Source organism: Panthera onca, chromosome B3 (assembly GCF_046562875.1).
Source record: "Panthera onca isolate mPanOnc1 chromosome B3, mPanOnc1 haplotype 2, whole genome shotgun sequence".
Classification (NCBI taxonomy): Eukaryota; Metazoa; Chordata; class Mammalia; order Carnivora; family Felidae; genus Panthera; species Panthera onca.
This window is the reverse complement of record NC_138344.1, coordinates 66,966,668-66,985,821: the sequence shown is the minus strand read 5'-3', so window position 1 is coordinate 66,985,821 and position 19,154 is coordinate 66,966,668. Positions and strand designations below refer to the sequence as shown.

The following is a 19,154-nucleotide window of genomic DNA, read 5'->3' as shown; positions in this document are numbered from 1 at the left end:
GAGACTAGAGGGGGTTAGTTAAAGGGGTTTGGTCCAGGTCCATGAAGAAGTTGGAAACAGCATCTCCATTTTTTATAATGTGGTTCAAAGCAATGGCTATTGGAATATGTTACTTATCCTAAGTAGGACTTGCAAAAAATGGAGGTCTCAGGGTCAATAGGGGAAGAGTCAGTGTCTTGAAGAAAAAGGAAAAGCATCTGACTGAGTTCCAAGGAGGCAAGCATAAATAAAGAAAAGAAAAAAGAAAGGCAGGAGAATTGACTCTTTGGAATGGATTACACCATCTGCTTTCAGGCAGTGTCCAGTAAATTTACCCCCAAGTTGTTTCTTTCAGATTTCTTAATTGGAATAGAGCTTGAAAAATATTAGTGATTTTATATATATATATATATATATATATATATATATATATATATATATATACACATGCATACTGTATACTACAAGCTTGCAATACTCATGCATATATATATATATATGTGTATGTATATATATATGTATATATACATACACATATATATATACACACACATATATATATATATATTACAAGCTTGCAATACTCATGCACCCCAGCCTTTTAGCAAAATATATGTATACCTGAGAGATTGCCATCATGATAACTAAGATGTTACAGATTTAGAAAGTTACCCTTAGTTGTAGCATTTGTTTCAGGTCCTCAAGGGAATGTTTTTACTTTGCCATTGATGGTCTGAGACAGCATGTTTTTGAACAACATTCTCCAACCAGGAGCAAAAGAGTGGAGTTCATTGTCAATAATTGTTTGAATATTTCCAGATATCCTCCTCCATGGCTCTTGGGCTTTTTTTTAGAATCATAGAATTTTTGTACTGAACAGGGCTCAAAGATGATTAAGTCAAATCTCTTCAATTTGGAGTTCAGTCATTGGCCTCAGAAGTTTCAATCCCATAATTTGTTCACGGTTAAGTTATTAATGGCACAATTGTAACTGCAACCTGGTCCTCCTCCTTGACCCATGTTTGTTCCTTTTACCTCGTACCCAATGTTCTTCTTTCTTTGTTGATAATTTTCTTTGAAACCTCCTTTGAAGAAACTGAACAAAACCAGTTTAGAATGCATGCTTGCTTCATGTGAACTCCATTTTTGTTCCTTTGCAATAATAAGTTCCTCTGATAAAATGAATCATGGAATATTAGAGCTGGAAAGGGTACTTGTGGATTCCAGTCTCCTTATTTTATAAATATAAAATCATGACTAACAGAGTCCACTTGCCTAAGACCACACAAGTAGTGGTAACACTGGAATCTGAACTCAGGGTTCATATGAGTTTAGTGACTCACAGTGAACTTTACTACCTTGAAAGAGCCATATCTTTTTCTGACCCATGTGTATACTGGCTGAACACATTATAGCTATTAATTAAAATAAAAAACTAGGAAGACTGAGGACTCCAGATTCTGAGACTCAGTTGTTCTGGTATACCATGTGTCTTAGAGAATTAGTGAGGAAAGAAAATAGCAAAATTAAAAAAAGAAAAAAAAAACAATACCAAAGTTGTAAATAAAATCAACATTTAACAGGAGCTTAAAATGCAATTGCAGAGATAATAAAGAATGATTTGTGCTTTTAACAATTATAGGTTAATTAATTAGCAGCTGTCCTGCTGTTAAAGACTTGTGTCCAATGTTCAATGTTTTTTCCTCTAGAAAATGCAAAGATACCAGCTTGTTGTAAGGCTCCAAGCCATTCCCTGTGGACTGTTCTTGGCCTCTGCCGTCACAGACTATAACTAGAAAAAGGAAATTGACAGATAGAAAGAAAAACCCTTAACAGCTGGAGCTTTAATTTACCTACATGGGAAAAAAATATTTCAGTTTCTGAGATTTCTCTTGGGTTGCCTGATTTGGAGGTAGAAAGAGAAGCCAGAGGAAAAATCACCAAAAAAGCTTTTAAAAGAAACACTATGAAAAGAGCAAATCCTGAGAATTGTGTTTAATAACAGCAGTGATGAATTTCCTGGCAGTCTATACTGAGCAGTTAAAGACCAACCAGCATGTGAAAGAGGCTGAATTAGTTAGAATGGTCTAGAGGAGCTTAATAAAGTGTGCCAGAAGATTTATTCTCTCATACGTATAATTTTAAGATATGAATGATTCTATATTTAAGAAATGTATTACACCATCATATTAATTTTTACTAAGAGCTTCTAGTTTAACTTCAAGCAGGGTCTGAAAAATGGATAAGCAATGCTTTGAGCCACGAAGTTAGTGCCCCACAGAATATTTTAAAATTATTTAACACACATCATCTCAGTGTCAACAACTCATCACAGATAAACTATCTAATTAACAGAACCCTTCATAGTAATTTGATAACTGAGTCTTGGCTCAGTTTTTATACCAGAAGGGCAATCCTTGATAAGCAGAAATTATAAAAGCAGATTTAAAAACCATTAATTCAGAAATAAAATCAAATTGGTCTCAAATTAACCCCCTATTGGTATTTAAACTTATTTAAAAGCACTTGGCTTAAAGATAGATAACACTTGGAGAGGCTGCCTTTGACCAAAGTCAGGCTTTGTCTGGACCGTCAGCCTCTGTATTTTAATTCCCTTTGTTGTGTACCATCCTCCTTATGCCCAGTGTAATTGATATGGGTCTTACACTAGGGACAGATGAGTTTATCCTGTCATTGAAGCCCTTCACAAGATGCTTTCATTATTAGAACTAATTCAAAGATTTGTGCTCTGTGTTCTACTTAGGAAGACCAATTGTTTTCTCATTCCAATTCCATGTTGGCACCATTTCCAATGACAAATCCAATAAAGAATTAGTAATTTGGCTCCCTGTGGTTGTGGAAAAAGGACAGCAAGAATGAGCAACAATAATAGTTCCTGTTTGTATGGTATTCTTTTTTTAATATGGGAGTTATTACTGCTACACTTTAGGGACAAGGACCCAAGAAAAAGTAGAGAAGAAATTTATATTTGTATAAGGAAGGTAAATTTTGATCTTTAATCTCTGCGGAAAATATTCATTTTTCAACTAAGTGGGAAGCAATAGTTTCCAATGGAAAGAACTGAGGATAAAGAAAAAGTAAGACATTTCCATTAAAAAATGGTGTTCCTCTGTTTAGAATGCAAGGTGACAAGCAAGGGAGACACAATTAACTTCTGGGTGTTGCAATTAGGTAAATGAGGTTACCAAACTCTCAACATAGCAATTTGGTGGAAGTGAACTCTTTTTGACATAATAGCTGGAACAGCAGAGTCATCCATATGTTAACTGAAGAATGTACTTCTCAAGATCTCAAAAATTATTCACTTCTTGCTTTCATTTTGTTGTTATGGGTGGGTTAGTGTATCAATGGTTGGTATCCAAGTATTAATTATAATTATCTCTGGGTGGCAGAACTATGAATAATTTTTCTTTGCTTTTTTATTTTATTTTTGTGTGTGTTCAGCTCTATTTTCTAAAATAAGCATGCATTACTTTTGTGGTAGCAAAATAATCATTTCTAGAGTGCCTGCTTTGTGATACTCCTTCAGACACATACACCCTGATTTCTAACATTCAGTTGGGGGAGATCAGGATATACAGTATAAACAAAACCTCACCTATTTTGTTCTTGCTTACACTAGTTTCTGGGGTTGATTATTATCTAGATTTTAACATATGTGTGAAAACTGTTTTCCAGACAAAGCAGACAGACATGGAGCATATTCTTGGGACCTGCTGGATCTTATTTCTGATACACATAAATTCAAAAGTTTAAAAACTTTCCTTATCTCCTTCCTTACTGACTACTCTTTGCTTGTAAGTAGGCCAACAAAGAGAAAACTATTGTAGTTTTTCAATAGTACATTAACAGAGTACAATTTAACAAGTGGGCAGAGGATATAGATTGTTTGTGTTGGGATATTCTTGACTCCCAACTTGAGAATGGACACTTCTGGGCAAATGAACGTTGAGGTCACTATTTTTACCTTCAGAGAGTGGCCCCCTTGTGTCTAGTCCCCTCAGAGAGAAACTTAAATTTCCTAGATTATCTTCTAGGGGTTAGGATCATTTTAAATACTGAGTGATAATTTATCTTAATGAATGTTTGAGAAGATTCCACAACCTTGCTTGGAAACCAACTGTCAGAAACTAGTTTTTATTTTCAGCTTAAATTTTTCATATTTCATTTTTCCATTCTTTTAAATTCCTGCACTTGTGTGAAGATCACTGCATAGAGATCATTTGTACACTTGCGGAACAATATATTAATCCATCCCTTAAACCTTCTCTGAGTCAAATTTCCTTATTTTCTTTAGAAAATACATATCTTCTTTTTCTCCATATGGCTCTTCTTTGGTCCTATATGAAGGTTACCAATATAGTATATTGAAATTCTCAAGTTTTTGTTTTTAAGAATGTAAAGCAGTAATTATCATTAGTCATGGTTCAAATGACATGGAACCACATCTGGAGATAACGAGTTCATAGATCTGGAGTAAGACATAAGCATACTCTTACATTTTTTAACATTGTCTTTTGAGGAGGAACTTTTTAGTTTGATGAAGTATCATTTTTCAATTTTTTTATAGTCTGTAATTTTTGAGTCTTAGGAAATTTTGCCTGATGTAAAGTCACTAACATTTTCTTCTATTGGTTTTATAGTTTTAGCTTTTAAATTTGGGTCTATGATCCATTTTGAGTTAAGTTTGGTATATACAGGTAAAGATCCAGAGTTGTTCTTTGCTTTTTTTTTTTTTTTTTTTTTTGGTTTGTTTTTCATTTTTGTTTTCTGTTTTTTTTTTTTTTGTTTGTTTTTTGTTTTTTTTGTTTTTTTTTTTTTTTGTGCGTGTGAATATTGTTCCAGTACTTTGGAAATCAATTTTATACATTGAATTGCCTTGGCACTTTTATCAAATATCAACAGACCATATATGTGTTGGTCCATTTCTGGGCTTCTTTTCCATTGATCTATTAATTTGAATACTAATACCTTGACTATTGTAGCTTTATTATAAGTCTTAAGATCAGTAGTGTAAGTCCTCTGACTTTTTCCTTTGGTTTCAAAATTATTTTGGACATTCTAGTTCCCTATACCTATACATTTTATTTCTTATTTATTTTATTAGTATTTTTTTGAGAGAAAGAGAGAGAGAGAGAGGGAAAGAGGGATAGGGAGAGAGAGAATCTTAAGCAGGCACCACACCTAGTGCATAGCCCCAATGCAGGGCTCAGTCGCACAACCATGAGATCATGACCTGAACCAAAATCAAGAGTCAGACTCTCAACTGACTAGGCCACCCAAGTGGCCTATACATTTTACATTCCTGCATTTGTGTGAATGCACCCCCACGTATACATTTTACAATCAATTTATTAATTTCTGAAAAAGAATCTGTTTTGGATTGTATTGCAACTATTTTGAGAACTGACATTTTAACAGTATTGATGCTTTCAATCCATGAGCATAGTATATAAGTATTTATTTAAGACATCTTTACTGTCTTTTAATAATATTTTATAGTTTTCAGCATAAAGGTTTCACACATATTTTAAATTTATCCCTTTTATATTTCATACTTTACATGCTATTTTAAATTATTTTTCTTTACTTTTTATTTCCTTCAGTTATTTATAGCCACAAATTCATTGAGATAAAATTGAAGAACAACTCACTGCCCATATGTAATGTATACAATTTGATCAGTTTTGACTTATTTATATACTCATGACACTATCATCACAATCAAAACAAAGGACATTTTCATCATTCTTCAAAGTTTCTTCATGCCTTTGCAGTTGATCCTTTCCTACACCTCTGGCCCCAGATGTCTGTTAACCTGCCTTCTGTTATAATAAATTAGCTTGTATGCTCTAGAATTTTATGTAAATCAAATCGTCCAGTATTACTTTTATTCTTGGCTTCTTTTACAAAACATAATGATTTCAAGATTCATCCATGTTATTGCATGCATGAATAATTGTTTCATTTTATTGCTGAATACTGTTCTATTGTATGAATACACCAGGATTTATTTCTCTCTTCACCCATTGATGGACATTGGGTTGTTTCCAATTTATGGTGATTACAAATAAAGCTGTGATAAACATTTGTGTATGAGTCTCTGTATGGACATATGCTTTTGTTTCTCTTGAGTAAATACTTAGAAATGGAATGGCTTGGTTGGTATAGCATGTGAATGTTCAATTTTTAAGGAAACTGCCTAACCATATTTTTGTGATTTCAGATTCTGATTGTTCAATGATAATGTATAGAAATACAATTGCTTTTTGCATTTGCTAGTGTAAAGAAATGGAGTTGATTTCACTTTGTATTCTGTGGCTTTGTTACCCTCAATGGTGTCATTGCCTTTTTTTTTTTTATAGATCCCTTAGGGTTTTTCAATAAAGGTGATCATGTTGTCTATAAATGTAGACAGTATTTGGGGCACCTGGGTGGCTCAGTCAGTTGAGCGTTGGACTTCAGCTCAGGTCATGATCTCACAGTTCGTGGGTTTGAGCCCTGCATCAGGCTCTGTGCTGACAGCTCAGAACCTGGAGCCTGCTTCCGATTCTGTGTCTCCCTCTCTTTTTGCCCCTCCTCCACTCATGTTTTCTCTCTCTCTCTCTCTCTCTCTCTCTCTCTCTCAGAAATAAACATTAAAAAAATATATAGACAGCTTTACTACTTTTTCAATTTTCATGCCTTTTATTTCTTTTTCTTGCCTTATTGCCCTGGCCAGGATCTCCACTATAAGATTGAATAAAAGTGGTAAAAGTGGATATTCTTATAACTTGTTTTTCTGCTTTTTTGTACAAAGCTAATGATGGACTCATATGAATCAAAAAGAATTCTCTTCTCTTCTACTGTTGGGTAGAGCTTGTGTAGAATTGGCTGCATTTCCTTTTAAATGTTTGATAAAATTCACCACTAAAGCCATCTGGGCCTGAAGTTTTCATTGTAGGACCTTTTAAAGTTAGAAACTCATTTTCTCTAATATAATAGGAACATTCAACTTAATGTATTTCTACTTTAGTGGATTTTGGTAGTTCATGTCATTTAAGAAATTGCCCATTTTATTTTAGTTATTGGAATATAATTTTCATAGGATTACCTTATTAGTCTTTTAATGCCTGTAGAATCAGTAATGATGTCTTGTTTCTTATTCATGGTGTTGGTAATTTGTGTCTTCTTTTTTCTTCATTATTAGTATAACTATGTTTGTCAATTTTTTTCCTCTTTTCAAAGAAGCAGTTTTTGATTTTCTTGATTTTCTTTAGTGTTTTTATGTTTCATATTTTATTGACTTTTGCTCTAATCTTTATTATATCTTTTCTTCTGCTACTTCAGTTTGTTTCCTTTTTTTCTAATTTGTAAAGTGGAAACTTAGATCATTGATTGTATATCTTCCTTTTTTCTCCCTTACATAAGTATTTAATGCTATCCCCCAGGCACTGCATTTTACATATCTTGTTGTACTGTATTTCCATTTTCATACAGTTAAAGTATTTTAAAATTAACTTTGTGATTTCTTCTGTGGCCTACAAGTTATTTGGCTGTGTGTCACTTAACTTAAAATATTTGAAGATTTCCCAGATATCATTTAAGGAAATTGATTTCTAATTTAAATCAGTGTGATAAGAGAACATACCATGTATGTGTTCAGTGTTTTAAATTTTATTGAGTCTTGTTTTAAGACCCCAAATCGTCTATCTCTTTAAATAGTTCACATGCACTTGAAAAGAATATGCATTTTACTGTTGCTTGACAGAATTTATAAATATGTATTTGGTCAAGTTGGTTGGTAGTGTTGTTCAAGTCTTAAATAGACATACTGATATTCTCTCTAGTTTCTTTATTGATTATTAAGAGTGGGATATTGAAATATCTAATTATATTATGGATTTGTCTAATTCTGCCTTTAGTTTTCTCATGTTAATCTGCATGTATTTTGAATCTCTGATAATAAGTACAAACACATTTAGGAGATTTGATGCCTCTTAAAAAAATTTACCCCATCATCATTATGAATTTACTCTCTCTGGAAATATTCATTTTTCTGAAATCTATTTTGTCTAATACTTGTATAGCCACTTCTGCTTCCTTTTGACTATTGTTTTCACAGCGTATATCTTTTGGTATCAATTTACTTTTAACATATTATATATTTATATGTCAAGTGTGTTTCTTTAATACAAGATAGAGATTAGCATTGTTTATGTTTTATGTAATTTAACAATATATATACCTTTAACTTGAAATATTTGGAAATTTATTTCTAAGTATTTCATATTTTTGAGACTATTTTAAATTCTACTATTTTCTTTCTTTTTCTATCTTTTTTGGTTATCTATTTTATAAATTTATTCAGGCATAATTGAAGTACAATAAAACTGTACATATTTAAATATATAATTTGATCATTTTTGACTTATATATGCACCCATGAAACTATTACTGCAGTCACATAATGAATGTTTCCATCACCAAACTATTGTATTGCAGGAGTATAAACTGTTATGTGAATTTTGATGTAGTCAGGTTTAAATCTACCATCTTGCTATTTAGGCTTTATTTGTCCTATCTGTTCTTTGTTCTTTTTTCTTTTCTTACTTCTTTTTTCTCTGTTACTTTTTCTTGTCAGATTAGTTTTTTTTTTAATAATTCTATTTTATCTCCATTGTTAGCATATTAGCTATACTTCTTTATTTTCTGTTCTGTTGATGTAGACTTTACATTACATAGTTTTATTATCACAGTCTGTCTTCAAATAATATATTATCACATAAGAAACTTACTAACCTTGTTTTTCCATTTTAACCTTCCTCAGCTTGTGCTATTTTTGTAGTAAATTTTACTTACAAATCTACAAGCCACATAACGTATGTTTATTGCTTTTGCTCTAAGGAGATAAGAAATGAAAAAAAAATGCCTTTTATATTTTATCACAACTTAACCTTTCCTGTGATCTTCATTTCTTTGAGTAGATCTACATTTCTACCTACGTTTACTTTACTTCTCCCTGAAGAACTTTCTTTAGTGTGTTCCATAGCTCTAGTCCGCTGGGGATGAATTCTCTCGATTTTTGTAAACCAAAATAAATTTACTTTGACTCTCATTTTCAAAAAGATATTTTTTCTGGGTATAGAATTATAGGTTGGCAGTTCTTTTCCTTTTGTGCTTTAAAGATGTTGTTCCATTGTCTTCTCGCTTGTGTGGTTTCTTGAAAAGTCTACCTCATTATTTTTTGTTATTGTTCATAATGTGCCATTTTTAGTCTTGCTGCTTTCAGGGCCTCTCCCTCAACTCCCTAGTTTATGTTAATTTTATTGTGATATGCCTTTGCATAGTTTTCTTCTTGTGTCTTCTGCATGAGTTGTGTGTTCTGCATGAGTTGCATGAACTTGTTGGATTTAAGGATTTCTGTATTTTATCAAATTTGGAATATAAGGTGATTATTATTTCAAATATTTTTCTACCCCCTACCTTTCTGGGTCTTCAGTTATCCTTATGTTAGGCTTATTGTTATCTTCCCACAACCCGCTGATGGCTTTTTTGTTTTTATTTTACTCTTTTTTTTCCTATGTATTTCATTTTGTATAGTTATATTACTGTATTTATAAACTCACTTATTTCCCCTTCTGTAAAGTTTATTCTGTTTTTAATCCTATTTGGCATGATTTTTATTTCATATATTTTATTTTTCAGCCTTAGAAGTTCAGTTTTTGTTTTTTATTTTCCACTTCCCAAAATTTCAGGTTTCCCATACCTTCTTTATTAGATCTAGATATCTAGATATCTAAATATCTAAATCTAGATATCTAGAGTATCCAAATCTAGATATGGATTATCTAGATTTTAACTTAATATATACTATCAACATATTTAAGTGTGGTTCTTTTATTTTATTTTTTATTTTTTTTAACATTTATTTATTTTTGAGAGACAGAGAGATACAGAGTGCAAGCAGGGGAGGTGCAGAGAGAAAGGGAGACACAGAATTCGAAGCAGGCCCCAGGCTCTGAGCTGTAAGCACAGAGCCTGACACAGGGCTCAAACCCACAAACCACAAGATCATGACCTGAGTCAAAGTCGGATGCTCAATCGACTGAGCCACCCAGGTGCCCCTATTTGAGTAGGGTTCTAATCATTGATTTTTCTCTTGGATTTGCATCATACTTTCCCACTTCTTTGCACATTTGACCATTTTTGGTTGAATGCTAACACATGTGAATTTTAGGTTGTTTTCTGGATTTTTGAAGGGAGTAATATTTTCTTATTCTTTTATTTTTTATTTAAAAATTTTCTCTTTTAATGTTTATTTTATTGTATTTTATTTGATTTTGAAGGAAAGAGAGATGGAGCATGAGCAGGGAGACAGGGAGACGCAAAATCTGAAGCAGGATCCATGCTTTGAGCTGTCAGCACAGAGTTCAACACCAGGCTTGAACTCACAAGCCATGAGATCATGACCTGAGCTGAAGTTGGAAGCTTAACTGACTGAGTCACCCAGGAGCCCTATGGGACTAATATTTCAAATATTTGAGAGCTTTGTTCTTGGATAAAGTTAAGTTACATGGGTCCAATATTATCCTTTGGGGCTTCCTTTCAAGGTTTGTTAGTGAGGGTTCAGATACCCTTCATTCTAGACTAATTTGCTAACAGAACAGTACAGTACTTCCGAGGACTCTACTACATACTCTGTATTAGAAGGTCTTTTTACTCTGGCTAGTGAGAATAGATCCTATTTCTGGACCAATTTAGCCTTTGAGAATTGAGCTGCCTCTTTCTAGTGGTTCCTTTCCTGGCCTCACTACTCATGTGCAGATCAGTACTTAGCCAGACACTCAAGGGAAACTCTTCTATAGCACCTCTCCTGCATTCTTCCTCTTACTAGCAGACTTCTCTTCTCTTTGTTACTTTGCTTTCAAGGTTTCAGCCACTTTTACCCCCCAAAATCTGTATTCTGTCTCTGAAACTCAGCAAAATTGCAGTCTCTCTTTTGATTCTCCTCCTTATATTGTGGCTTGGAAAATCTTCTCATGTAGTGAGCTTGGGCCTTTGTAGGGATCAAATCATTTGTTTCTGCTTTCCCAGGGATCACTGTCCAGTGCTTCTTGTTGTCCAGTATTCATTTTATTATTCCATATCTTGATCTTTGGTCTGTTTGTTTTTTGTTTTTTGTTTTTTTTTAGAGGGAGAGAGAGAGAAGATCCTAAGCAGGCTCCATGTTCAGTGCAGAACACAACATGGGCCCAATCCCATGACCCTGGGATCATGACCTGAGCCCAAAAATGAAGAGTTGGATGCTCAACTGAATGAGCCACACAGGTGCCCCTCTTTTGTCTGTTTTCAAAATTTTTTAAGGATGTAAGGCAAATCTGGTACTTTTTACTTCATCATGGCTGGACCTATGTTCTAAATGCAGAAAAAAAAAGAAATTTATAGTAAAAATAGAAGATCTTATCACACAACTCAGGGCAAGAATACAACCAAGATTTGAGTATAAGGAATTGATCATCTTCAGCAACCCAGGTGATGCTTTCTTTTTCTATCTCTTATCTCTGCATCTCTCCAGTCTCTGCTGACTGGTTGTTTTCTGTTTCTCCAGGCTGTATGGTTAAATGTGTCCACTTCAAAATCAGGCAGAGAAAGGCAGATACCATATGTTTTCACTCATATGTGGATCTTGAGAAACTTAACAGAGGACCATGGGGGAGAGAAAGGGAGGTAGGTTACAGAGAGAGAGGCAAACCATAAGACACTCTTAAATACTGAGAACAAACTGAGGGTTGATGGGGGGTGGGAGAGAAGGGAAAGTGGGTGATGGGCATTGAGGAGGGCAGCTGTTGGGATGAGCACTGGGTGTTGCATGGAAAACAATTTGACAATAAATTATATTTAATATAAAAAATGTGTCCACTTCACAGGTGTCAGATTTACATATTATTGTTCTATTAACTTGCAGAAACTTCTTGAGGTATTTTCCTTTACAACATTAATTTGTTTGCAAAAACAGTTTGAGGTTCCTAGAAAACATGTAATTAAATATTATTTTAACAACATTATTTTACCTACGAATGCTGATTTGAATTTACTATTTAATATGGCATTATAGTTAATATCAAAGTATTCTGCACATCATTTGTTTACCCTTGCACAATCTAGTTTCACTCAATTTTAAAAATAGTTGTTATGGTTTTGTTGATTTACTCAAAATGATGTCTCCATTTGTTCTTGAGTGATTACAACTGATTTGGAATCCATATGTGTCTACAAATAATTTAAAATTTTCTGCCATTGCGTATTTATGTTCATGTGTACTCAATTTTATATTTTATTCTATTGTCTGATTAACATTAAGGCTTTCCTGGAAGCTGTGATATCTTCTCAACTTTGCCTTAACTAAATTGCTTGGTGCTAACAATAATTATTTTTTATTTGAAATGTTTCTTAAAAACAAAGCATATTAATTGTCTTTATGGCAATTTTTCTATCATCAGACACCTTACTACTGATGTTTTCCCACCACAAAACACAGATATCACACCTTTATCTTTAACAAATTAAGAGCTGATTTGGAATGAAATTGAAAGTTTATAACTATACATCTCCTGGCAACTTATGGTACCATGTAGAAGAATATAGAAGAAATACTACTGAATATCATTGTATAACTACGACATTAAGGGTTTTTGAATGAAAGTGAGTGATAGGTAAGGTCAAGTATGCAGTTCAGTTCAAACATTGTCCAAAATATTGGTTGAACAAATAAGTGAATAAATATTGAATGTAATGTGAGCTATCCCCATTCATAAATTAACCATGAATCTCATTGAATTGAGAAGAAGTAGATCATCTGAAAATACTGTATAATAAATATGTGATTATATTCACTATTACACAACCTGGCTGTCTTTCTTAATTAAAAGTTTGTCTTAATTAATTTAAAAGCTTGCTGCTGTTTGATTTTAAAAATAATTTGTAGATGTTTCTTGAAAACACATTCATTGTTGATTTTATACCTTCCTGGACTGTTTGGATTTATTTTTACCATGTGAATTTCTTTCCAAGAAATAAAATAAAAATGCTTGTTAAAAATTCAAAATGAAAAAAAAAAGTTACAATAAAAAACTCATTACTCAGACTTGACACCAAAAGCACAATCCATAAAAATAAAAATTGATAAATTGGACCTTATCAAAATTTAAAACTTCTGCTATGCCAAAGACTGTGTTAAGAAGATGAAAAGACAGGAGCCCTTGTATGGCTCAGTTGGTTGGGCATCTGACTCAATCTCAGCTTAGGTTTTGATCTCATGGTTGTGAGTTCAAACCCCATGTTGGGCTCTGTGCTGGTCACAAAGCCTACTTAAAAATAAAATACTTAGGAAGATGAAAAAAACTACAGAGTAGGAGGAAATATTTGTGGATCATGTATTGACAAGGAACTTGTGTCTAGAATCTATTAAGAACTTTCAAAGCCCAGTTATAATACAGCAAATAATCCCATTACAAAATGGGCAAAAGACAGCAAGAAATATTCCACTGAGGAGGATAAACATATGGGAAATAAGTACCTGAAAAGATGTTCAACATTCTTGGCAATTTGAAAGGGCACATTCAAACCACAGTGCAGTCTCATGCACCCCTATCAGAATGGCTAAAATTAAAAAAAAAAAAAAGATAACACAAAATCCTGGTGATGGTGTTGAGAAACTGGTTCACTTTCACATTGATAGTGCAGATTTTAATGGTATAGCCACTCTGCTAAAGAGTGTGGCAATTTCTTAGAAGCTAAACATGTATTTAACAAATGATTCAGCAAATGCATTCTGTCATTTATCCTAGAGATATGAAAATGTACATTCACACAAAAACCTGTACATGAATATTCAAAGCATCTTTATCTTAATAGTCTAAAACTAGAAATAACCCAAATGTTCTTCAATGGATTAATGGTTAAATAAACTGTGGTCCATACTTCCTATGAGACACTACTCAGCAATAAAAAGAGAACTATTGATACATCCTTTCATAGATTTCAATGGAATTATGCTGAGTGAAAAAGACCACTCTCAAAAGGTTATATGCTGTATGGTTTCATTTATATAACAGTTTTGAAATGGCAAAATTATAGAAATGGAAAACATGAGCTGTTTCCAGGGGTTAGGGAGGGAGTTGGGAGGGATGGTGCACTGTGGTTATAAAGGGTAGCACCAACAAGCCTAGTGATGGAACTCTTCTGTGTCCTGACTGTTGTGGTGGTCAGACCAATCTACACATATGATAAAATTGTATGTATGAAAGTTACATACACACAAATGAGGGCATGTAAAACTAGTAAAATCTGAAATAGATCATTGGATTTAATCAGTGTTAATTTCCTGGTTGTGATGTTATGCTATAGTTATGCAAGATATTATCATTGAGTGAAACTGGCTGAAGGATTTTTGGGATCTTGCTGTATTATTCCTTGAAACTGCATGTGAATCTACAGTTATCTAAAAGTACAAACTTAAAAAAAAGTGGTTATTCACTGCTATTATGAATATACTACTGTAGTCTGTACTTAGCATTGCTATAGACATCAATCTGAAGAATGATATCGAGTAACTCATTGGATCAAGTCAGAAAATTCTGGGGGACAAAAAAAGAAAAGAAAAGAAAAGAAAAGAAAAGAAAAGAAAAGAAAGAAAGAAAGAAAGTGTTGGAGACTCTCCTGAAAGGAGTGATTTAATGAATCCTGAAGGGAATGCTGAGAGGCTGGAGTGTCTGGTCTAACTGGAGAACATGATCAAGTCCTAGCATTCATGTCATAGATCCAGGTTGGGTAGAAGGATACTGAAAGAAGCTCGACTATAGGCTGTATTTTCTGGAAGCAGATGATGAGATGGAAGTTAGGGTGTTTATTGGGGATTAGCATGGATAAAAGAAAGGTGATCATAATAGATCTCTGAAGGGAGCTCTACCCAATGGCTCAGGCATTAGATGTAGATCACTTTCATTGAGCAGAACCTCAGGTGAAGAGGCTGTCTGCCACAGAGGCAGATCCTGAAAGAGCTGAGTGTTGGAGAATGTCTGCTTGCTGCACTTCCCAAAGCTGGGCAACAAACTCTGCCTGGAATGGGGATGCAGGTAGTGTATTTTTATGTCTATCACAGTTGACATACATAGATCCAGGTCAGTGATGGAGTTAATACTGAACTCAAACAAATAGTAAAAATAAATAAATACAATGGAATTTGGAGAAAGAGACTGGGACAAACATGCAGGTCTTCTTAACAACATGAGAGGATGTAACTTCATCTAAGAATAAAAGTGACATTGGAAGGCTTTGGCTTCTTTCTGTAAATTGATGAGGATATGTAATGAATGTGGCATAGGCTTCGGTCTTTGAGCGCTCACTTTTTTTTTTTAATATCCCATTCTAGATAGTATTTGCAGTTGTTGGATTACTAAGAAATACTAGTTGAAATCATGCAAGGGATTTTATTATTATAATGGTTATTTTGGCTTTGCAGAAAAAAATGTTTCCACCCACCCACTTCCTGGTCTAAGGGACAACCTGCTACCTATCAGTCAGTTGCAGAAAATGTTGACAAAGTCTCACTCACTGAACTGATTTCACCCTCCATTTGAGCAACGGGATGTTTTACAGATATGAGAAGCTGCTGTTTATCCTCCATTTAGGACTCCCTCAGTGTGTTCATAGAGATGGTTAGAACTGGCAGGTAACAGAGGAAAAACTCTTCAAAGGAGCCTGTTAGCATTTTCTTATTCCTACTGAATGGAACCTGAAAAAGCTATTGTTACATTTCTTATGGAGTTCCCCAACGCCTCTTAGAAATGAGCCATATTTAGTTTAAAACAAATTTCCTGAAGTAAACAGTATATTTCCCTGATTTTCATCTCTCTTGGTGAGCTTCCAAAAAACTTGGAAGTGAATTAGTGTGCAATTTGCATCCAAATCTTAGCCAAGGGGATGTGGTTTATTATAATACATGGTCCTCCTAATTATTGAACAGCCCAAGAAAACTCGGCCCAGTGTGCATCTGTTCTTGCTTGACCACACTGCCAAACATAATTTGGCAAGCACAGAAATGTACATTGAGCAGACCTACAGTCTAATTTGCATTAGAGTTTGTGGTAATTATATGAAAGCTATAACTGAATGAGCTTGTCCTCTCTTTTTTAGATCACTTCATTTCTAAAAAATAAACAAGAAGCAAACCCCTCAAAGAATTTCCTTTTATATGTGTCTTTGAGGTTTCTCAATGTGATTTAATCATTGCCCAAGTGTTAGTTCTGCTTATACATGAAGAAAAAACATCTTTCCCGCATATTTCATGCAGACTTTCTTCTATTAGCCTTGATGTCTATGGGTCGACTGTGCATGCTTTAATATATATTTGATATCATTGCTCAAGAGAATGAATTAGGCTACTGCTGACCAGATGTCTGCATTATTTGGGAATTCGCATCCAAGAATCAACAAATAGGTTCATCGTCGAATTGTTTTAAGGAGTAATTAGTCATTGAAAGAGCTGTAAATTAAAAATCACAAAGTTCTCACTGAGATATTATCTTTGTTTGACAACCTTAAATAGACCACTAATCCCTCTGATTCTCAGTTTTTTTATCTATAAAATGGGGATATTGATGCCTCCTTTGTGTACCTTATATGGTTTATGGGGGTCTCAACTGGAAGAAAAAAATATTTAAAAGTATTTTTGTGTGGGGGCACATGGGTGGCTCAGTTGTTTGACGGACTCCTGATTTTGGCTCAACTCATGATCTCACAGTGGTGAGATCAAGCCTTGTGTCAGGCTCCGCCCTGGGTGTGGAGCCTGCTTAGGATTCTCCCTCTCCCTCTCCCTCTGCCCTACTCAGGTGCACGTGTGTGCTCTCTCACTCTCTAAAAAAAGTGTTTTGGTGTCAAAAGTATAAATGAGAAAGTTGTTTAAAATGATATTATTATTAGCTATGTATCAATACATACACCCAGTCTGTAGCAAATAATGTAGCCTACTGCACAAACTATGTTCAGAGACAATCAGGGAATCTGAAGCTTTAGCTGGTGGGGGTTCTGGCACTTGGGGTGATTATGGCTCAAGTGCTCTAGAGTTGCACTGTCCAATATGGTAGCCACTAGCCACATGTATCGATTGAGCACTTGAAATGTAGCTAGCTTGAAATAAGATATGCTGTAAGTACAACATATACACAAGATAACAGACTGAGTATAATAAAAAGAGTAAAACCTTATTAATATTTTTCCAATGATTGCAGTACATTGAGTTAAATACATGTATTTTCAAATTGTCTCTGTTGCTTTGACTTTTTGAATATGGCTTCTAGAGAGAAGAAAGAGGGAGAGGAAAACCAAGAAACAGACTTTAACTATAGAGAACAAATTGGTTGTTACCAGAGAAGAGGTGGCTGGGGGAGAGGTGCGGGAACAGGTTAAATAGGTGATGGGGATTAAGGAGTGCACTTGTGATGAGCGCCAGGTGTTGTATGGAAGTGTTACATCACTATATCGTACAGCTGAAACTAATGTTACACAGTATGTTAACTAACTGGAATTTAAATAAAACCTTTAAAAAATAAAAACATGGGGGAAAATAAAGAAATGTAGCTTCTAGAAAATTGGAAATTACATAAATGACTTACATTATCTTTCTCTTAGTGCTACTCTAGGGCACGGATCTATGGGATATGTGAATTCTATCCAGGGCTAAAGCCAGAACCAGGAAATAAACAGGCAATTGAAGTACAAAGCAGGTGCAAAGCAACAGGATAGTGACCAGGGACCCCAAGCCAGAATTAGTGGATTCGGAAGGGTGAGTAGTCAATGGAGCTTACAGGTATTTTTTGGAACATGTATTGGAATTGCACTTACAGAAAGCCCTTGGCTTTGTGGGTGGAGAGGGAGCTATTGAGGACACCAACCAGATCAGACATACCAGTATTATTCTTCAAAAACTATTATATTTAATAAAACTGCAACAGTCTAGAGCGTTCAGGGAACGCTTTTTGTGTGTGTGTGTGTGTGTGTGAATGTTTGACCGTTCTGGTCATTTTAGTGTTTATCCTTTAAATATCAAAGCTAAGACAAAATTTGAAGCATTTCATATGGAAATATTTCTTAAAATATATTAGGAACTTTTTGTCTTCTTATACAGAATATACTGAACGTAATTTTTGTGGCATCCAATTTATATAAGGTAATTATCATGGATGTAAATTATAATTTTCTATAATGTATTAATGATCTATGAAATATTGTGGGGTTTGATTAGAGAGTGGCTGTTTGCTCCAACACTAAATGGCCCCAGCTGGGAATGTGGTTCAAGCTATGTCTGTTTCTATATCTCTCCACATTTCCTCTTGCTACCAATCAGCACATTCTTATGTTCTCAATGTGTCTTCAAATAGCAGTCTTCACCCATTAATCTGTTGTATCTCATTTGTTGTGGGGCTGGAAGTGGGGACAAAGAAAAACAATTAAATGGCTCTTTTACAGTATAGAAAAAGCAAGCGTAAATATGTTGAGTAAGGACCTGAGGATTTTCCACCTACGCACAAGTTAATGATGATGGATTTCGTGACATTTTGCTTTATCACGGGCATTTTTTTTGGCCGGTTCATTGTTAGGCACTATCATCTAAGCTTGCTTGCTTGAGAAATAAAATTTCAAATATTTGAGATTTAAATATGATACATTTTGCTGTGATACAGAGTCAGAAATAATAGACCCTTCCTGGCCTGCCAAACAAGATGCATCTCTTCCTATCAGGAAGGGACATAAAGCTTTCAGCTTATTGGGATCCAACACTAAACTATGCCTTCTGTAGCACCAATCTCACATCAATTTAGAACTCAGGTGTCTTCTATTATTCACATACTATTTGGTATGGCATTCTGTACAAAATACAAAATACCTTTGCCGACTATTTAGTAATGTTATTTATAAACTTATTTAGACTATAGCTCTGTTAAGCTATCATGTGAACTACATGAAATACCCATATTAGACATGTGTTAAGTTTAAAAGTAGAGAGTCAGATTTCTGGTTAGGTCAGTGATCGTCAATGGATATTTTTATGTCTTTTATCATGTTTTCATCATTAACTGCACATTTAGTGAGCATAAAGACATTTAATCTAAGCT

General features: G+C 34.1%; 1 long non-coding RNA gene across 1 annotated transcript in view; it reads left to right on the top strand.

Moving 5' to 3' along the window:
* LOC144616682 (uncharacterized) overlaps window positions 1-12,881 on the top strand; it is a 77,821-nt gene extending 64,940 nt beyond the window's left edge. The window contains exon 3 of the long non-coding RNA XR_013556243.2: window positions 11,175-12,881. This is a non-coding gene — a long non-coding RNA (uncharacterized LOC144616682). The remainder of the gene's footprint in view (window positions 1-11,174) is intronic.
* Window positions 12,882-19,154: the final 6,273 nt, after the last annotated feature.